The sequence below is a fragment of the Notechis scutatus genome, chromosome 5 (genome assembly GCF_049901735.1).
Source record: "Notechis scutatus isolate UNSWTSFEM ecotype Mainland chromosome 5, rNotScu1.2, whole genome shotgun sequence".
NCBI classification, from domain to species: domain Eukaryota; kingdom Metazoa; phylum Chordata; class Lepidosauria; order Squamata; family Elapidae; genus Notechis; species Notechis scutatus.
Window position 1 is genome coordinate 21171919 of NC_142013.1, and position 20432 is coordinate 21192350.

General features: G+C 43.4%; 1 long non-coding RNA gene across 2 annotated transcripts; it reads left to right on the forward strand.

The window, feature by feature from the left end:
* The first annotated feature begins 8 nt into the window (after positions 1–8).
* LOC148130394 (uncharacterized) lies at positions 9–10217 on the forward strand. 2 transcript variants are annotated; one of them, XR_015749740.1, is made up of 4 exons: positions 11–306; positions 4011–4136; positions 6151–6284; positions 10073–10217. It is a non-coding gene; the product is annotated as an uncharacterized LOC148130394 (long non-coding RNA). The 2 variants fall into 2 exon arrangements; XR_015749739.1 differs by lacking the exon at positions 4011–4136 and having other exon boundaries at positions 9–306.
* The last annotated feature ends 10215 nt before the right edge of the window (positions 10218–20432 follow it).

Below are 20432 nucleotides of genomic sequence, written 5' to 3' on the forward strand. Positions count from 1 at the left end.
CGGAGGGAGGGAGGAGAGTAACTGCAGAAGGAGGGGGAGCCGATGAGGGAGGGCCTGAGCAGTGTAGGGTCAAACGGAGGGTGGCCGGGGAGAAGGAGAGGAAGTGTAGATGGCGTTGCCTTCGGCCTGCGACAGCTGCAGGGTTTATAGCCCTCAGCTCGTTGGGTGCGAAATGTGGAGGAATCCTGACCCCGAGTATCACGCTTCACAAACACACACACACACACACAAGCCACATGTCTCCTCCATACGGTTCGCCAGTTACTCATTTTCCCTCCACCACTGTGTGACTCCTGACCAGAGAGGGTACGTACACAAATGGCCTAATCTTGTACGGGCGTTGTTTTCTAAATGACAAAAGTGTATTTATTGAGTTTCTTGCTGGGCCATTTTGACAAAAGATCCCATCTCCACACCGCATTGTATTCATTCAGCTTGCAGAGGACTGCCTGTCATAATAGGCATGGGAAAGCTAAACTCTTCTGAAAGCTAAACTTACTTTATTCCCAGTACAAAAGACTAGTGCAGTGTTAACCAAAGTCTGTAGGTTTAAAACAACTTATTTTTGCTTTTAGAATCTGCCAAGTATAATGTCACATGTGGAGTACCTTTTCAGAACCATATTGATTGAAAAATGCATTAAAGTGTGCAAAAATAGTTGTAAGTCTACTCAGAAGTGTTACTATTTTCAGTAAGCTTTCTCTTGCTATGTGCTTTTAAAGGAGCAGCTTTGAATTTATGTTCAGTTTTATCAGATCTGCAGTGTACATATATAAGAAAACAAATGCAAGAAACTCTGAAGCCTAAGCCCATCTCTGAAAGCATATATACCCTCAAACCTTATATTGGAGCTATACTTCATATTTGAAGCATCTAAAAACCTAGGTCTAAGTGGGAAAGTTGTGATGAACTACTTATTCCCTAATGTTTTGATTTCAACATATGACAACAGAAATGAGTTTGTAGACCAGGGCTGCCAAACTTGCGGCCCTCGGACCAGATACGTCATATGCTGGCCACACCCGTGCCTGTTTAGTGATGGGGGGAAAAGTCATACGTTACATGACAATGTTGTGACGTGAGCTTGACAACCCAGTTCTAGACCTTTCTCTACTGTAGTCTTTCCTAACCTTGACAACTTTAAGGCGTGTAGACCGCAACTCCCAGAATTCCCCAGCAAGACTGCTCTACTGTATTGTTACTCCACTATTACAGAAAAAATAAAATAATTACTACTCGTAGATTTAAAATCTTGAAACATTCCTTAGGTAAAGATTTCTTAAAACATATTTATATACTATAATAAAAAGCTGTATCTTTTATTTATAATCTGGAATAATAGAATGTAAAGAGTGTTAAATTATCAATAGAAGCAGAAATGAAAGTGGCATTTAAGTAACTGAATCTACTCAATATTAAAGTATCAAAAGCCTGTAATACATTTAACATTTGTTTCCAAATCAGTGTAAAAATTATAAAATTTTGTTGGCATTATTTTTGCAAAAACAAGATTAGCTAGAGCCTAGCTTTTTTAATTAAGAAAGATTTGTATTGTTACACTTCAAACTTCTTCCAATAATTCTTCTCTCTCAATGGTAAGGAAATGAAGTAGGTCTAGACAATGGCTGCATTGCTTATGCTTTGTTTTCTATTTAGGCAAGGAAATACTAAGTGTTTGGTAACTCTAGCCAAGCTGTTCAGAATAACTTTCCCAATCAGAAATGAATGAGCAACTTCTCTTTTAGCTCAGCTAATATCTCAGTGAGCAACTCTGAAAGTGTCACAATTTCCTATGCAAAATTTCTAAACATGGTAAAAACTGGTACCTGTTATCTGTTCTTCCACATCTATTTCACCCTCTGACCTGAGATATAAATTATGAATGAGCTGTTTTGAAAGAAAAAAGGATAATTATGATATGTAGTTCGGACATCTGTTTTTACTTTTCATTGGCAGTTTGGAGATAACAGTACCAATAATTTGTAGATGGTACCTGAGCATCTTTAGAATAAAATCTGTATCCAGCCATCATCAATCGTGATAGAACATGATATGGCAACTGTTCACTAAACTTAGAAATCATCAAACAAATAGATCCATGCACTGTGTAAAACTCTGGTTTATGGAATAAATCACAGTTTACATAGTTTACTAACCCCCTAGCCGGTAAAGCGTGCTTTTGAAGCCACAAGATATTTGAATCGCATTCCCAGCCAAAACCATACAAGCTGCATTAAGGCTTAGTTAATGCTGGAGATCAATTCATGTTTAAAGCAATACTTAATGCATTGATCAAATGTAATTTTGATACCACATGTGGTAGATTATAAGAAATGCCTGTCTGGATTCATAAGTTTTAGAAGTGTTTATAAAGAGCAATAAAACATGAATCGTTGTACTTATTCTTCTCTCAGGGACAAGATACTTCCATGTAGTTGTATATACAGGTAAAACTCAAAAAATTAGAATATTGTGCAAAAGCTCATTTATTTCAGTAATGCAACTTAAAAGGTAAACCTAATATATGAGATAGACTTATTACATGCAAAGCAAGATAGTTCAAGCCGTGATGTGTCATAATTGAGATGATTATGGCTTACAGCTCATGAAAACCCCAAATCCACAATCTCAGAAAATTAGAATATTACATGCAATCAAAACAAGGATTGTACATAGAACAATATTGGACCTCTGAAAAGTATAAGAATGCATATGTACTCAATACTTGGTTTGGGCCCCTTTTGCAGTAATTACTGCCTCAATACGGACTGGCATGGAAGCTATCGGCCTGTGGCACTGCTGAGGTGTTATGGAAGACCAGGATGCTTCAATAGCAGCCTTCAGCTCTTCTGCATTGTTCGGTCTCAGGTCTCTCATCTTTCTCTTGGCAATGCCCCATAGATTCTCTATGGGGTTCAGGCCAGGCAAGTTTGCTGGCCAATCAAGCACAGTAATCCCATGGTCATTGAACCAGGTTTTCGTGCTTTTGCAGTGTGGGTAGGTGCCAAGTCCTGCTGGAAAATGAAGTCAGCATCCCCATAAAGCTCAAATGCAAACCAGTATTTAGTTGATTGATTGATTGATTAAATGAAATGCAGCATATATACCCATTTGGGATTATGTCTCAAGCCCAGCCTTGTTATTATATTTGACGTTTTAGCAGTAAGAACTACTATCATACAATGATAGTTCGGCTGTTTCTTTATCTGCATCCATATGTAGATAAGTTTTATAGCCTGCGTCATCTACTTTGATTGTCTGGAAAGCAAACCAATAGCTCATCCTTTGGAGCTCCTGTTTTGTTTAATACTTGCATAGCAGCATTTCGACAGGTGAAAATTGTGGAATAAATTATATGCCAAAATTCCACCATCAGGACAGCTAGCAAAGTGCAGAAGTTTAATGCTAAAATATTAACCATTCCCAGTCTGCTACAAGGATAACAGGATTGGATCAATTGTGCTTTATTTGGTTGGGGTGTAACAGTCTGCCTCAAGCTAATTATTGTGGTTTATAAACCATGGTTTAGTGCACATAAACTTTGGGTTGCTTACTCTAGAATTTAAAAAAGAAAAATTAGTTTTCCTCTTTCCTAATCCTTCATGCCATTTTGATAGATGCCCCACAAAGCATAGCATTTCACTCCCACATTCATCTGAGGAGTTGCTTCTTTAAGGCTGGTTTAAATTAGCGTGTATGGCCAGTATGGTGGAAAAAAACCTGTGTTGAATCACTATCTTGAACCCCTACCAAGAACTACAGCCAAGTACGGTGCAATTTTGTGGGTTTTAGCATAAAACCAAAGGGACCAGTGGCCTTTTTTTTAGGCATTTGCAATAACTTTGATTCTGAATGGCTAGAGCTGCTTGCTTGTTTAGGTTATTTAATTGGAATCACCTCAGAGAGTAATCAGCAGCAGGCGTTATTGGGCAAAACTATAAATAATCAAATTAGAAAGAGCCAGGAGGTCTGCATAAACCTGAACTAATAATTGGGGCTTACTTATGCAGGCAACAGTACTGCAGCAAAGGACCTACAGCTGCAGCAGTTAAGATTCTGCAGTGCTGGCAGGAAAATGCCAATGACTCAGCAACCACATTTGAATGTAATGCTATTATGGAACTTTTCATACTATAGTGAGTAATGTCCATCTTTTAGTTGTTTATATCTAATCCAAGTTTTTATGCCCCTTAATGGATTTTTAATGCCTTTATTTTAAATATTTCATGCATGTAGAAATGGAGAGTTCTGATGATGATTTAAGTTGCTATTTAAATCCACAATATCTATATATTATTCAATGTTCTATCATAGATTGAAATAGCTATATGCAGCTTTCAGATCTAAGAAAACTGCTTTACTGAATACTATCAGCTGGAGAACAAATAGATTATTATCTTCAGTACCCTGTTTAAGGAGACACAGAATTATTTGGTTAGCCTCTGTATATGTGCTAGATTAAATACAAATAGGCTAATTTATTTATTTGTCAAACATGTACAAGATAACAAGTATAGGTATGAATATAAACATGAACAAGGAAGTAAATACAGATAAATGGGGACAGTAAGATAGGGACAGTAGGCACGTTGGTGCGCTTATGCACGCCCCCTTTAAGGACCTCTTAAGAATGGGATGAGGTCCATGGTAGACAGTTTGAGGTTGAAGCTGTGAGAGTTTGAGGCTGTAACAATGGAGTCGGACAGAGCATTCCGGGCATTGACCACTCTTGCTGAAGTCATATTTTCTGCAATTGAGTTTGAAGTGGATTACCTTGAGTTTGTGTCGATTGTTTGCCTGTGTGTTATTGCGGTTGAAGCTGAAGAAGTCGTTGACAGGCAAGATGTTGTAGCAGACAATTTTGTGTAGTATGCTTAGATCAGACCACAGGCGCAGTTCCAGATTGTCCAAACCCAAAATTTCAAGCCTGGAGGCATAAGGAATTCTACTGTGAGTAGAGGAGTGGAGTACTCTTCTCGAGAAATACCTCTGAACCCACCCAATCATGTTAATGTCTGATATACAGTGTGGGTTCCAGGAAGATGAGCTGTATTCAAGAATTGGTCTGGCAAAGGTTTTGTATGCCCTAGTTAACAATTCAATGTTACCTGAGAAGAAGCTTCATAAAATAAGGTTAACAATTCTTAATGCCTTTTTGGCAATGCTGTTACAATGAGCTCTGTGGCTTAGATCATTTGAGATGAGTACTCCTAAGTCCTTGACAAAGTGAGGGTCATCTACGACCACTCTTCATATGTTTTATCCTCCAGCCTCCTGCCCTTAATAAGTGTAATAAGCCTTACTACGACCACTCTTCATATGTTTTATCCTCCAGCCTCCTGCCCTTAATAAGTGTAATAAGCCTTACTACAACCACTCTTCATATGTTTTATCCTCCAGCCTCCTGCCCTTAATAAGTGTGGCCTTACTAAGGCTTTTTTAAATGGTACTGATACTTCATGTGATCTTGATTCTATCCTTCTGTTAATGCAACCTAGGATTGCATTGGCTTTTTTTGGCTGCTACCACACACCCGTTGGCTCATATTTAATTGATTGTCCACTAGGACTCCAAGATCCCTCTCACAGTTAAACTGCTATTAAGCCAGGTTTCACCTAATCTGTACTGGTACATTTGGGTTTTCTTGCCTAAGTGTAAAGCCTTACTTTTCTCTACATTGAATTTCATTTTGTTAGATAGGACCCAGTGTTCGAGTATGTCAAGAAGTTCTGGAAGTTGGGAAACGGTGAGGAAGTTAATTTCCAGCGTGTCACATAAGTGGCATGCTGAAAATTAACCCTTTCCCATTTTTTCCTATCTTCTCATGCCTTCCTTTCCTGCATTCTCCCAACTTCAGTTCTTATACTGTTCGCATATCCACTCACATACTGTTTGGTGTTATACTGTTTAGTTCTGTGTGGTATGTGGCAACTGCAAATGTTTGCAATTAAGTGCAAGTGTGATAATGAAGGGGCACCAATCCATCACAATGCAAATAAAGATGGAGATATTGAATAAAATAGAGGAGGAGGAAAGATCGTGAATGTCACATGTTTTAACGGCATGAATTTTTCCATTATTGGTGGATCATTAAGAGCAAAAAATAAGTCATGGAATATGTTAAAAACTTGGTACTTATGCAATTCACAGTATATGAGCAAAAGGAGAGGAAAAGCAATGGAAAATATGGAGATGGTGCTCAGCTTATGGATTGAAACAATGGTATATGTGCCTAATGCTGATCAAGGCTAAGAACTAATTCCATGACTTGCACCAGAAGACTGGTAAGGTGCTGCTAAAGACACATTTGTTGCAACTCATGGGTGATTCCTGCATTTTAAGCAGTGGTGCTATTCTATCAGTTCGGCCCAGTTCTGGCGTACCGATAGCGCCAAAGATCAGCGTAAACCGAACCGGTTCTCTCTGACGCTTTGCAGTTGGACCCACCTGGGCTCCGATACTGACCTTAATTCCCTGCTTTTGAAGCGTAGCTGCTTTGCGCAGCACAGTAAATTACCGCCCGTCAGCTGCTGAAGCTACAGGGAGAATGCAGGATTGCAGGAGGTGAGTAGGAAAGCCTCTGTGCATGGGCAAAGCACACCCACCAAGCCACGCCCACTGAACCAGTGGTAAACGTCTTTGAAACCCACCACTGATTTTAAGGCTCATGCAAATCTGCATATTTTATTTATTTTTCTTTTAATTGATTGTCAATCGCTTACAAGATAATAGGTATAAGAATAAACATAGTTATGAATACATGAAATGGATACATATAAGAAAAATAAAAGAAACAATAAGACAAGGATGGTAGGCACGTTGGTGCGCTTATGCACGCCCCCTACAGACCTCTTAGGAAAGGGGTGAGGTCAATAGTAGACAGTCTAAGGTTAAAGTTTTTGGGGTTTGGGGAAGAAACCACAGAGTCAGGTAGAGTATTCCAGACATTGACCACTCTGTTGCTAAAGTCGAATTTCCTGCAATCAAGTTTGGTGCAGTTAACCTTGAGTTTGTATCTATTGTTTGCTCTTGTGTTGTTATGGTTGAAAGTTCCAAGGTCCTTAACAGAGTCTGAATCATCAACAAGGTCTTGACTATTCAGCTTGTATTTTATTTTCTGATTTTTTTTGCCAATATGTAAGACAGAGCATTCATTTATTTATTTATCATGGAAGTGAGTGGCAAGGCAGCAAATGCAGATACTGATGTAGCCAGTGAATTCCTGGAACCTTCAAGTAGATCATTGAGGAAGGGGATTATTTGCTCCACAAATATTCAGATGAAATAGGGCTTTATTGGAATAGCATGACAGAATACCTATATCAACTGGGAGAAGATAATGCCAGGCTTCAAAGCTGCAAAGAGTAGACTAATTGTGCTGTTAAGTGGCAATGCTTCTGATGACCTGAGCCTAAAACAGCTGTAGTCTACTACTCCAAGAACTTGTGAGCTCTTAAGAACTTCTCAAAGACCTCACTTCCTCTTGTGTGGAAGCCTAAGAAGAAAGCTTGGGTCACCCTTCTCATCTCGGAAGACTAGTTCTTCCACCATCTCATCCTGGAATCAAAGAACTGCTGCCACCAAAAAAAAAATGAACTTCAAGATTCTTCTTGAGATAATATTCTGGGTCATCATTTTTCCTTGGACAATTTCCAATCAATTGTGAAGATGGTGTATCTGCCTCTGAATGCTGAAGAGAGTGATAGCAACCTCAAAAAAAAAATGAAAAGAGATGGATAGGGCCTAGTTTGTTGATCTTTAAAAGAATGAGGTAAGCTGGTATTCTCTTTGGTTTTATATCTAATGCTGCAATTATGTCTGAGATCAGAGACATTATACAATGAGGTATTCATATTGAGTCAATCTGTGCAACATAATACATATTAGCAGACCACTGAGAACATAAGTTGTTCATTGCTGATTTGGTAACATAAAATACAGGATGGAAACTTAATTTCTTTGTAAAGAACTCTAAAGTTCAAGGAAGAGAGGAAGAATCTGGTATCCATCCATTCTAGTATTACCATGAGTAGGCAAATTTTATTGTTCTGATGTTATGCCTGATGTTAGTTTGTCTTTGTACTGACAGAGTGAGCTTGCTTTCAGGCAAAGGCAGATTTTCCTCATTGTTTCCTTCCTGTGCTTGTCTAACTTGATGCCTTCAAAATGTGCTGGATTAACTCCTAGAATTCTTTCTTGTATAGGTATATCACCTCTGTTTTCTAGGAGATGCAGCAAAACATTTCTGGAGAGCCCAGATTATGTATATTAGAGGTAGATGGCTTCCTTTTGATGGTTGCAATTAAAGTTTTGGGGGAGTAAGGACAGCAATGGACAAAGTAATAATGACATCTGCATCCTGCACAAAAGCTGGGCTTAAAAACCACCAGTGTTCAGCCTACCTCCAGCTCAGAATAATTTTTACTACCCTGTTTCTCCAACAATATGGCCTCCCCCAATAGGAAGTCCCAGCATGTTTTATAGGCATGAAATGAAATTAAGCCCCTCCCCCCAAATTAAGGCCTATATTAAAACATGCGAAATGGGGGGGGAATGGTGGGGGGGCTTGCCGTTAGGAAGTACTTTTGTTGCACACCCGGATATGGTGCTGCCTGCGTTGACCCCGATACTAAGTGCCTCACCAACACTGAGGTCAACATCCAAGCCATCGCCACCTGCCTGCCCAAAGATGCAGGGGGGGGCGGGAATTAAGTCATCCCTGAAAAGACGGCCTAGCCATTTTTTCGGGGCTCAAAAAAAAAATAAGACCCGGCCTTATTATATGAGAAACACGGTCTCAAAATGGCAGGAAACAAAGCAAATGGTTCAAGTAGAGTGCTGGCACCTGCTAAAAGGGAAGCGGGGATTATGGGCTGTAGAGGTGGTCTCCCATGTTGAAAACTTTAAAATGTCCACGATTAACCAAACAATACAAGGAGCATGACTTGGTTTTATAGAAAAATTGATTGAATTTGAAAAGAAGGAAGTAATTAGATTATTTTTATAAATTCAGGTGTGATGTTCAACAGTGGCTAGATAAATTGGGTTTTTTTTTTCTTTCAGCAGGCAGGATCGTTCTTCACTAGCAATATGAAGCAGACATAAGTGCAGCAATTTTTTTTTAAATTTTAATGGTTATATATCAGTCTATCATCTCAAAATATAGCACTTAAAAAAAAACTCATTTCCGAAACTGAATGATTTTTCGCTGCTGTTTTTTAACTGGCTTCTTCTCTTCAGAGAGTTAGATTCAGTTTCAGTTCATAGAAAAGGAGACTGCAATGGGAAAATAAATGGATTTATATTGCAGCTTGAAAGAAAAATCATACCGTGTTCTCTCTTATTTAAGTTAACGTGTCCCTTGCTTGAGAATAAATTGGAGTGTAGTTGTTTTTGTTTTCCTGTCTCCTGAGAGCCTAAAGGTGAAGGCAGAGACTGAATCCATTCTGTTTTCTTCTCCCAGTCTGATAATAAGTTTGATATCATAGCTTGCTTCTAAAGGATAAAAAAAGAAAATGAGTAAAGCAGATGTTGAAGCAAAGGCACTGAAGGTTTGGGAAAGTCATTGCCTCTGAAAACATAGCTGGCTGTCATGAGTCATATTTCTAATTATAAATTCCTTTGCACATTGTTTTATTTCCAATTTCACCCCATGGACAATGTAAGCTACATTTACTCCCCTCCTTCAATGAAACTGAAGGACAATTGGATTCTGTTTAAACATAGCTGTATTTGTTTAAGGGTAGTTTTCATTGTGTAGTCTAAAATGATGGTCTATTAGTCCAGGACAGAAACCTAATGCCATTCAGATGTTTTGGCCATCAGTTCCTAAGAGTCCTAACTGAAATGGCCAGTGGCAAGGAATTGGGAAAGCTGAAGTCCAGCAAGTAGATTCTTATAATGTTCTGCCCTCTGGGTGAATTACAACAATATAGCAGCATTCTTTTGTCTGAATGAATATTTTTACTTATAGGAAAGAAAATGGGTTGCAATCTACTAGCCTGATATAATGAAGTGACTTTTTTTGTAACCTATTGATTATTTTCATTCTTTTTTATTTCATTACTTTCAGGTAATCATATACAGGACTTGCATTCTGCAGGAATCAAAGTTGTTGCAGAAAAAAAAACCATGAGCCATCTGTGAATCTTCAAAAGTACATATAATTTTGATCATATAATGATATAATTAAATCATTAAAAATAGTCTAAAGTTTATGATTGCCAAATCCTGTGCATTTTTACTTTCTTACGTGAATTCTTGCAAACTGTCATCCCTACAAAGTAGACCAGATCTGGAAATAGACTACATACTAAAGTTTATTGAGCAAGGCTATACTAGCAGGATAATACAAGTCTGTTTGTGCTTTCCCCCCTCGGTCTTATACCCAGATCATATAAAATCATGGGTTGAAATTGCCAAAATCTTGCTTGCGTAATTTGAAAAATATTTCAAAAATGCTAAGTCAGATACTGTAACAAAAAAAATAGAAAAGTAAGTATATAAATATACTCCAGGTTTCTGAATAGCCCTGAAAGTAATATGCCTGGAAGTAATAACAGCTGCTAAAAGTGATCTGAATTCTTCAGTTCATCATACATTAGAAAGAAAATAGCAGTATGTCAATCTTGCTAAATCAATTGCTCTACAACCCTAAAAGGACAAAACATCAATTTCTCTTCCTTTTCAGAACAGACCATTAGAGTTCAAAAGAATTAAGTGTCTACAAAAATGAATGAGTTTTCCAGAACAAAACCAATATGTGAAATAGCTATTGTCCAAGGAGAGACTAATAGTCTAGGATCACATCATATGACTCAAGTTTTCAACCAAAAAATAGAATGTGATAAAGCCATGGATGAATATGAGATACATTTAAGATGCGATAACCATTGTTGTCTTTTTCTCATGAAACTGTACTCATAGTTTGCTTCATAAAAAACTGGAGGTTGATCCATTAAAAAGGAATCGTAGAAGAAGCATGCAAAGTGTTTGTAATTTAAATTGCTGCTTGATCCAGTTTGGAACCAACATCCCAACTAGATGACTATTTAGGAATTCAGATTTCATCTGAAAGTTTATATATTTAATTTTCCAATTTTCCTTAAATCTTTTAAAAGTTAGCAATTTAATTGTATAACAAAAAAAAGCATATTCTTCAGGTTAATCTAGCTCATGTTTATGGGAAGGGCACACGTTTCTCTACTTTTAAAAGACAGTATCAAATTGATTCCTCTGCCAACTTTTTCACATGTATTTTCCCCTGTGCAGAAGAATAATAAATAATTATAATACCTGTGTGAGTGACCTATTAAGTTCTTGAAAATAGTTTATTGCATTGGTATGCACAATTATACTAATATGGTTTTGTTTACTTGCAAGATCATTTTTTTCATCTTTAAAAATAATGTTTTTGGCAATTATTATGCTTAGAATTCCTGAATTTACTGAAATTACTGTATATACTGAAGAGTATAAGCCTAGTTTTTCAGCCCAATTTTGTGCTGAAAAAATCCCCTCGGCTTATACTCGAGTCAGATCCCTCTGAAAAAAAAATGGTGTGGAGTCGCGGCCTCCGGTGGCAGCGACTCCCAACAGCCCTAGCCGGGAAGGGAAAGGCAAAAAGCGCTTTGCCTTTCTCCCTCGAGCCGCTCGGAGCATCCAGAGACTGGGATGTGCTTCTGAGTCCTCTTCTTGCAGGCTGAGCTTTAGATGAGGAAACGCTCCGCCCCTCACGTGGTATCGCGCAGCGTCTCCCCAGTCTTTTGCTCAGCCTCGAAGAGTCAGGCTGTGTTTCAGAGAGCTCCTTGGCTGATCGCACATTTCTTTACTATTACAACCCTCTCGTCTTGATAAGGTTTGCTTTTCCTTCCTCCTCCTGCGCAAAGGGTCTGGACTTAAGGGAAAATTTTTCCCGTCCTTGGGGGCAAGGCTGCGGCTCGCAGCGCGATAGCGCGACCCCCACCCTTATCTGATCGCTTCGCTGCCTCCGCGTTGCCTCGTGGCACGCGTTTTCCTTTACTGCTGGATTCCCCCACCTTAAACACCGATCGGGAGGGTCATCGCCCTAGGGCCCTAGGCGCTGTGCTGACCAGCGAAGCCCTCCCTTCCGTCCCGAAGGCGTCCCGACGGTTCAGCTTGCGGCCGCCATTTTGGCTCCGCATCGTGGTCGGGCGCCATTTTGAATTTCTTTAGCTGCGGCGAATTGGAGCCCCAGGCCTTGGGTCAAAGCTTAGCTGCCCATTTCTTCCACCTGGCTGGCCCTTGTATTACTTGTTGGCCTCCCGCAGCCCGTTTTTCGGGCGGTTGCAGCCCTCCGGTTTTATTTTTCTTGTCTGGAGGCCTGCTGCCAGAGGCTCTTCTTCCACCATAGGCCTCAGGTGTTTATTTGACTAATTGGCCTGTACTGAGATATACGAAGTTCTCACTGTTACGGTTACTGTTTAAAAAAAAAAAAAAAAAAAATCTATCTATATATATATATACTTAATACATATACAAAAGGAATATATTAAAAAAAAAAAAAAAAAAAATAACTTTTGTCTTGTACAATAATATTTTTTCGTACATATATAAATATATACGGATAACCTGTATATACATTTGGTACAAAGCATAATAAAGATAAAAATCAATCAAAAGGATAAGGAAGATTTATATTAGAGTATCTATTTTCTGTACATACTATATTTCTTAGATACCTTACTGTTATCTCTGTACACAACAAATTCCAAAAGGGGAGAGGGCCAGCTTCACCTTCACCCGGCCTCATCCAGGCCTGATCTGGGCGTGCCAACCGCCTTTGCTAGTAATTGTATCTAACATGGCAGACGACAATCCTCTAAACGTCCTTCTTTGAAGGCTAAGGCAAAGTCCCACTACTTGCGCAGGCAGGACAAGGAACCTAAGGGCTCTAGACAGGACAAGGAACCTTCCAAGGTCGCCTCAACCTGACGCCTTAAGGCGCCACAAAGCGTTGGAAAAAGAGTTTGACCGGCGTTCAAGGGAGTCCCGCTCGGAGCCGCCAATACCTCCTCCTCCAAACCCTTCTACCTCTGCTCAATCTCTCCCCTCAGACCCCTCTTCCCTACCTAGGCGCAGTTCGCTTCAGGGTCTTCCGACCCCGGACCTCCGACCAGACGGACCCCGAGGCCACCTTTACACCCACAGCCGCTGGTCTGCGCCACGATGAACCTCTACCTCCGAGGTTCCACCTCACATCAGGGCTTGGATGGAATCAGCCATCCGCCAGGGCATAGCAGAGGGACTACAACACATGACAAGATCAGGCTTCTCTCCGCGAGCCTCCGAGCACGACTCGATATCTATCAGATCCCTTCCACAACCGGTCCCCCCAGTTGATCAGGTACTCTCTCAGAGGGACAGCCCTCCTCCGATTGGGGCCCAGGTGGAGGAGGAAGGGGACTTTGGGGATTTCAGGGAAGAGGAAGAGGATTCCCGGATGGGATCCTCCCGCCACAGTGAACCCCTCTTAGAGGCTGACATCATGGAAGGGGAGATGTCGGAGGACGAGGACCCTTCTCCCGACCAACCCTCCTTTGGGGGCTGTTTAAACCGCATATGTTCAAGTCCCTCCTCCTTAAGGCCAAGAATGTCTCTGGCCTTCTTTCACAGTCCGCTGCAGAAACCCCCTGTCCCAGAGGGCCCGGAAGACTCCATTTTCACCCAACCAGTGGTGGAAGCTGAGGTCATCCCATCCCCTCCCATCTTCGTAGATCTGGTAGCGAAGCAACTTACCTCCTCAGGGACCCCTCCCACTCCCTCTAGCCAAGACAAGAGATTCTTTAATCTCGATTCGGCTCTGTCTAACCTCCTGAATATCCCGGAGGTCGATGACCCCATTGTGGGTCTAGCCTCCTCCTCTACCCCCTAGTGAGGCCCTAGAGGCCTTGAAACCTGAGGACAGGCGGGCGGAGCAGGCGCTACGCAGGGCTCACCTATCTGACGCCTGGGCCATTAAGTCAGCTACGGCCGCCTCATTTTTCACGAGGTCCTCTATCCGCTGGCTACGTCAGCTCAAGGACCACATCCCTGCTTCCAATCTCAGAGCTCACCAGGATATAGCGGTTAGTGGCTGCAGCCGAGTTCTCGGCTGACGCCACTTACCAGTCGGTAAAATTTTCTTCCAGGGCCATCACGTCGCATGTCACGGCTAGACGCATGCTATGGCTCAAACACTGGCAGGCGGACGTAAAGAATAAGGTCAAGCTGGCCACTGCCCCCATTACGGGAGATAAACTGTTTGGCCCAGCTTTGGAACCACTGCTGGTCGAGGGCCGCAGTAAGAGAAAGTATTTGCCCTCCCTTTTTCGAAGGTCGGAGGCCAGGGGCTCTCAGCCCTTTCGGAGGAGCTTTCCACGCCCCTTCTACCAACCCCCTTCCCGCCCAGATATCCTAGACCCCTTCCTTCCGATCCCAGGACCGCCGGACCCGGGCGACAGATCCAGACGCGGTGGCGGCTACAAGACCCTTTCGGGATCGGGAGGAAGGCCCTACCGCAGAAGGTAGAGCCTCTTCCTCCCCTCGTTGGCGGCCGCCTCAGCCACTTCGCCGCCCAATGGGACATATCCACTCCGATGCATGGGTTAGGGACACAATCAGGTTTGGCCTCGCCCTGGAGTTCAGGTCCGCTCCCCCTGATTGTTTCTTCCCCTCCTCCTCAAGGGATCCCTCCAACGTGCACTAATGGATGCAGCCATCCATCATCTTCTTGACATCCAGGCCATTCAACCTGTCCCTCCGGATCAGAGAGGAAAGGGGTTTTACTCCCATCTCTTTGTGGTGCCCAAACACTCTGGGGTTGGAGAGCCATCCTGGACTTGAAACGGCTCAACCGTCACCTTATCCAGCGTAGATTCAAAATGCACACTTTGCAATCAATTCTTTTAGGCACCAGGCGGGAGACTGGTTATCTTCCATAGATCTTTCGGAGGCATACCTCCATATTCCAATCAGGCCTTCCCATTTCAAATTCCTTAGGTTCTGTCACAATAGCCTTCATTATCAATACGTGGCCCTTCCCTTTGGACTGGCCTCGGCCCCCGGACCTTCACCAAGGTCCTGGCGGCTCTGGCGGCTCATCTCAGGAGCGTTCCTGTCCGCCTCCACTGCTACTTGGACGATATCCTTATTCTATCCCCGTCCAAATCCCAGGCAGTCAGGGATACCAGGGTCACTCTCTCCACCTTACAGGCACACGGGTTCCTAGTCAATTGGCAAAAGAGCCAACTTACCCCTTCCACCCGAATCAACCACTTGGGCGCCATAATTGATTCGGTTTCTCAAAGAGTTTTCCTCTCCCAGGAGAGGTTCCTTAGCATTCAGGCCCTGGTCAAACAGATCAGGCGTTCAAGGAGGGTGGCCTTACTGGACCTCTCTAAATTGTTGGGCAAAATGGTGTCATGCATCTCTATTATTCCCTGGGCCCGTCTACACAGCAGATCCCTCCAGTGGTTCCTGCTCCCATTCCAACGATCCGGAAGAAGCAACTCGAAGGCCAGAGTCAGGGTCCTCCAAGGGTCCTCACGTCTCTTCTATGGTGGACCAATCCCGCCATCAACAGAGGCCATCTCTTCGCGGAACCTCAACGACTCACCGTCACTACGGACGCAAGCCTGTCCGGTTGGGGCGCTCATCTCGACTTCGCTCTCGGCTCAGGGCAGATGGTCGCCGTCCGAGCAAAGGTGCAGCATCAATTGGCTAGAGCTTCACGCTGTCCATCTGGCCCTGCGCAGTTTTCCTCAGATCCGCAAACATCACGTCCTCGTTCTCACGGACAACGCCACGGCCAAGGCCCATATCAACAGGCAAGGCGGCACCCAGTCCATCCAGCTAATGAGGAAGCCGAGCGCCTTTGCCGCTGGGCAGAATCCAACCTCCTATCACTAAAGGCCGAACACATCTCCGGAGTAGACAATACTCAGGCGGACTGGCTGAGCAGGGCCACGGTGGACCAGGCAGAATGGCGTCTCCATCCATCCCTGTTCGAGGAAGCGTCCAGAATATTCGCCTTCCGGTGGTGGATCTCTTCGCCTCCCCGTCCAACACTCAGCTTCCACGGTTCTTCTCCCGGTATCCATCTCACCGGTCGGAGAATCACAATGCTCTGCGCTGCCCATGGCCCCCAGGGCTCCTATATGCCTTCCTCCGCTCCCGTTAGTTCCCAGGGTAATACAGAAACTTCTTCAGGAGAGGGCAGACCTTCTCCTGGTGGCTCCCTATTGGCCCAGGCGACCGTGGTTTGCGGATCTCCGCAATTTATCGGTAGCGCCCCCATGGAGGATCCCCGGACAGGGTCTCCTCTCTCAGGGGCCCTTCTGCATCCGGAGCCTCAATGGCTCCAGTTAGCCGTCTGGAGGTTGAGCGGATCCGTCTGACTAGTGAGAATCTCTCGAGTCAAGTCATCGACACTATTTTGGCCGCTAGGCGACCTTCCACTACACGAATTTACGATGCCACTTGGAAAGGGTTCTGCAAGTGGTGTAGCGGGTCTCAGATTGATCCCCTCTCTCCCTCAGTGGCTCAGATCCTAGATTTTCTTCAGGAAGGCCTCCGTAAAGGCCTCGCACCTAACACCCTGAGACGACAAGTTTCTGCCCTCTCAACCGTGGTCTCCTGTGATAACTACGGTTCCCTTTCTCATCACCCCCGAATTAGATCTTTCCTTAGGGGTGCCACCAACCTGTGCCCTCCCACTGTTCACAGGTTCCCCACATGGGACCTCAACAAGGTCCTCGTTTCTCTCACTGTTCCCGTTCGAACCCTTGAGGGATTCATCCCTTCAGTTTCTCACCTTTAAGGTAGTTTTTCTAGTAGCTATTACTTCTGCTCGTCGAGTTTCGGAAATAGCAGCTTTGTCAGTTAGGAGCGATCTATGTGTATTCCACGCTGATCGGGTGGTCCTTCGTCCTGACCCCACATTCCTACCCAAAGTTAACTCTCCCTTCCATAGGTCACAGGAACTGGTTCTACCAAATTTTTGCCCTAGGCCCTCCAGGGGCAGGGAGGTCCTCTGGCACACCCTAGATGTTAGAAGGGCCTTGCGTATATATATTAAGCGCACTCAATCCATGCGAAGGTCGGAATCCCTCTTCCTATCCTTTCAACCCAGGTCACTGGGGCTTAAGGTTTCTCCTTCCACCATCAGTCGCTGGATCAGGGCTACTATTGCGAGGTGCTACCTTTCCCATTCTCTGCCCGCTCCGGTGGAATAACCGCCCATTCCACCAGAAGTGCAGCCACCTCGGCGGCCTGGGCCACGCAAGCCCCCATCGCTGACATTTGTCGGGCAGCCACCTGGACCTCTCCGTCCCCGTTTATCAGACATTATAAAATAGATACGTACGCCTCAGCGGAGGCCTCTTTTGGCCGACGGGTCTTACAGAGGGTCATCAGTGATCCGGAGGGGCCTTCGGGCCAGACGGAGTCCCACCCGTAGGACAGCCCAGCTTTGGTATGTCCCAGTCTCTGGATGCTCGAGCGGCTCGAGGGAGAATGGGCGTTGGTTCTTACCTGATACGCCCTTCTCGGCGAGCCGCGAGAGCATCCAGCCCCACCCTAATTTCTCCGTCTGGTGGGGAATCTTGCTTCAGCCAAGGAGCCAATAGTAGATTAGATAGAATTAATAACCTCTTCTCGTTATCGCAAAAACTGGGGAGACGCTGCGCGATACCACGTGAGGGGCGGAGCGTTTCCTCATCTAAAGCTCAGCCTGCAAGAAGAGGACTCAGAAGCACATCCCAGTCTCTGGATGCTCCTCGCGGCTCGCCGAGAAGGGGCGTATCAGGTAAGAACCAACGCCCATTCCTTCCCGAGGCGGCGGGACTGGGGCCGCGCCGGCGGTAGTGACTCCTGACTCAGGGGGCCTCCGAGGGAGGGGAAGAGAGTGACTCCTGCCTCCCGCTGTCATCATCTTCTTCTTCTTTTGGGTTAGTGAATCAATTAAACCTTTCATGATAGTGAGATCGTTTCCCAAATTAATTATTTTTATTTTTGAAATTTACCAGTAGCTGCTGCATTTCCCACCCTCGGCTTATACTCGAGTCAATAAGTTTTCCCAGTTTTTTGTGTAAAATTAGGTGCCTCGCTTATATTCGGTCGCACTTATACTCGAGTATATACGGTAATTGTGTCACAACCTCTGGGACAGCCCCAAAAATGTCATGCTCACAGAGTTGCCAACATCAATGAATATCCCATTCATTTGCCAGTTGGTGAATTTCTTCTCAGTCTCTCTTTCTCATGATGACCTGGCCATCAGCCAATCAGCCTGAAGCCGAATGTTTAATTCTTCCCAATCCCCTCCCCCCTTTTTAACTGTATGCATCAAAAGGAACTGGCCATTAATGAATGTACAAGACATGAGACTTTATAAGGAAATAAAAAATGTATTTCTCTACAGGAATTTGTAAGAGAGAAAAAAAATCAAAGGCTTCTTGAGGCTAGGAGGAAGAGAAGATAAGGGTGAATTCTCCATCCTTCATGTTTCAGTTTGTTTTAAACTCTACAACAGACTTATATATAGGATGATTTCCTGCTGCTGATGCTCAGTAATCTTCATAATTATATTGGAAAGCTAAGTTTGGTACTTTTCAAGAAGTACAGACTGTACTACAAAGACATCTGTATACTACATGAGTTTATTTGGCCAAATATAATCTACTGGAGAGTGTCGTCGTCCCCAAAAAAAACCCTCAGGCAGAAGTCTTTCCCATCACCTTGAGACCTAAACACATTGCATGAAGAATAGATGCTCTTTTTGCTGGAGGCATTCCTTTATCTATGTTGGCATCTATGTAACCTAGGAGCACATTGGCTCACATGGTTAAGATGCTGGGTAGGAAGTTAGCAAGCCTGCATTCGAGACCCAGCTGCTGCCATGGGGAGGGTGACTCCTATCCTTTGCTCCAGTTCCTGCTGGGGATATGAAATGAGCACCCAACTAGGCATCCCCGGGCAATGATGATGTTGCTGAGTAATCCTTCCAGCCTGGAAGTGCCTCGGTGCTTCAGGCAAGAGTGTGATGCGATCTATGTAGCCTCTTAGTTTGCACGATGGCTTCTGTCCAACTGAAGGGGTTCCCTTTCAGATCTGTCATAGAAGACGTAGAATTTGAGCTTGTCTACTGCACATTAGCTATAGTCAATTCCATCTTGGAGTGCTTTGTTTGAGTACTACAGGGAGAAGTTCCAGGGGGAAAGGTGGATCAGGTGTATTTTATATCAGAAGCGGATGGTTTGGAGCACGGATGTCAACCTTGATCATGTCACGTGATGTATCACAATGGTTTTTTGCCTTTGCGGAGCTGAGATGCCCATGACACATCTGGCCCATGGGCCACCAATTTGACAGACCTGGTTTGGAGGGATAGAAGGGCTTCACTTTTGAAGGGCCCTTTGAATTAAATTCCCTTCCTCCACCTTGAATATGTTGAGCTTACAAATATATTATTACACAGTTGTATTGCTCTCTGGTTTTACATCATCATGATGTGAACCCATAGAAACAATTGTATCCAGCTCCTTAGAACATACAGTCACTGGTTTTATGTGCACAGGAAGAAAAATTGACAGTGGTGTTCTGTTCAGTTTTATAAATTCATTTCAAAAGGCTTCAGTGATGACAAGAGATGGCCAAAGACCTTTCTGATCCTGAAAGATTAACTTTCTGTAAGATCTAATGTAGAAAGCTAGGATTAATTAATTACATGCCATCAAGTCATTGCTGACTTTTAGCAACCACATAGATTTTTCTCCATGATCTAAAAAGATAAAAGAGAAAGAATAGTGCAAACAGGAGAACTTCTCTCTCTTTTTTTAAAACCAGACTACTAAAGAATCTAGACAAATGATTCAATACTGGAAGCGATACAAATAATTTACAAACATTGCTGACTTTTTTTTCCCCCTTCAGCAAAGTTTGGTAGAATCTGCATGAATACCCTGTTATGAAATTGGCAATGTTTAACTTGCATATCTCTGTAGCTCTATTAAGTCCGTCAAACAAAATAAAAGGACACCCGCTTGATTTCTTCACTAGCCACATTCTTCTTTGGCCACTTTTGCCTGAACCCATGAAGAGTAACTTAAACCTTGCAGTGATTCCACATAGATTTTTATTTCCCCCTTCCTGTGCAGGATTGTTTTTCAGAAGGTTTTTGAGATGCAGAGGCTGAATTGCTTAAATATTCATGCACAATAGGCAGCAGATATGCTTTCTTTCATGGGGCCCAGGAGATTCCCAGCTGTACATTATTCGCTGATCTAAGTGGCATGCAAGAAACATGACCACGGAGCGAGAGTATTTAGCTGAGTAGTGCTTTCTGTTTGAGGTATCAGTTCCACGTGCTATCTGAAACCTCTGCAATGCTGAAAATGTATCTGTAGGACAACTGAAGAGGGAAGATTAGGGTC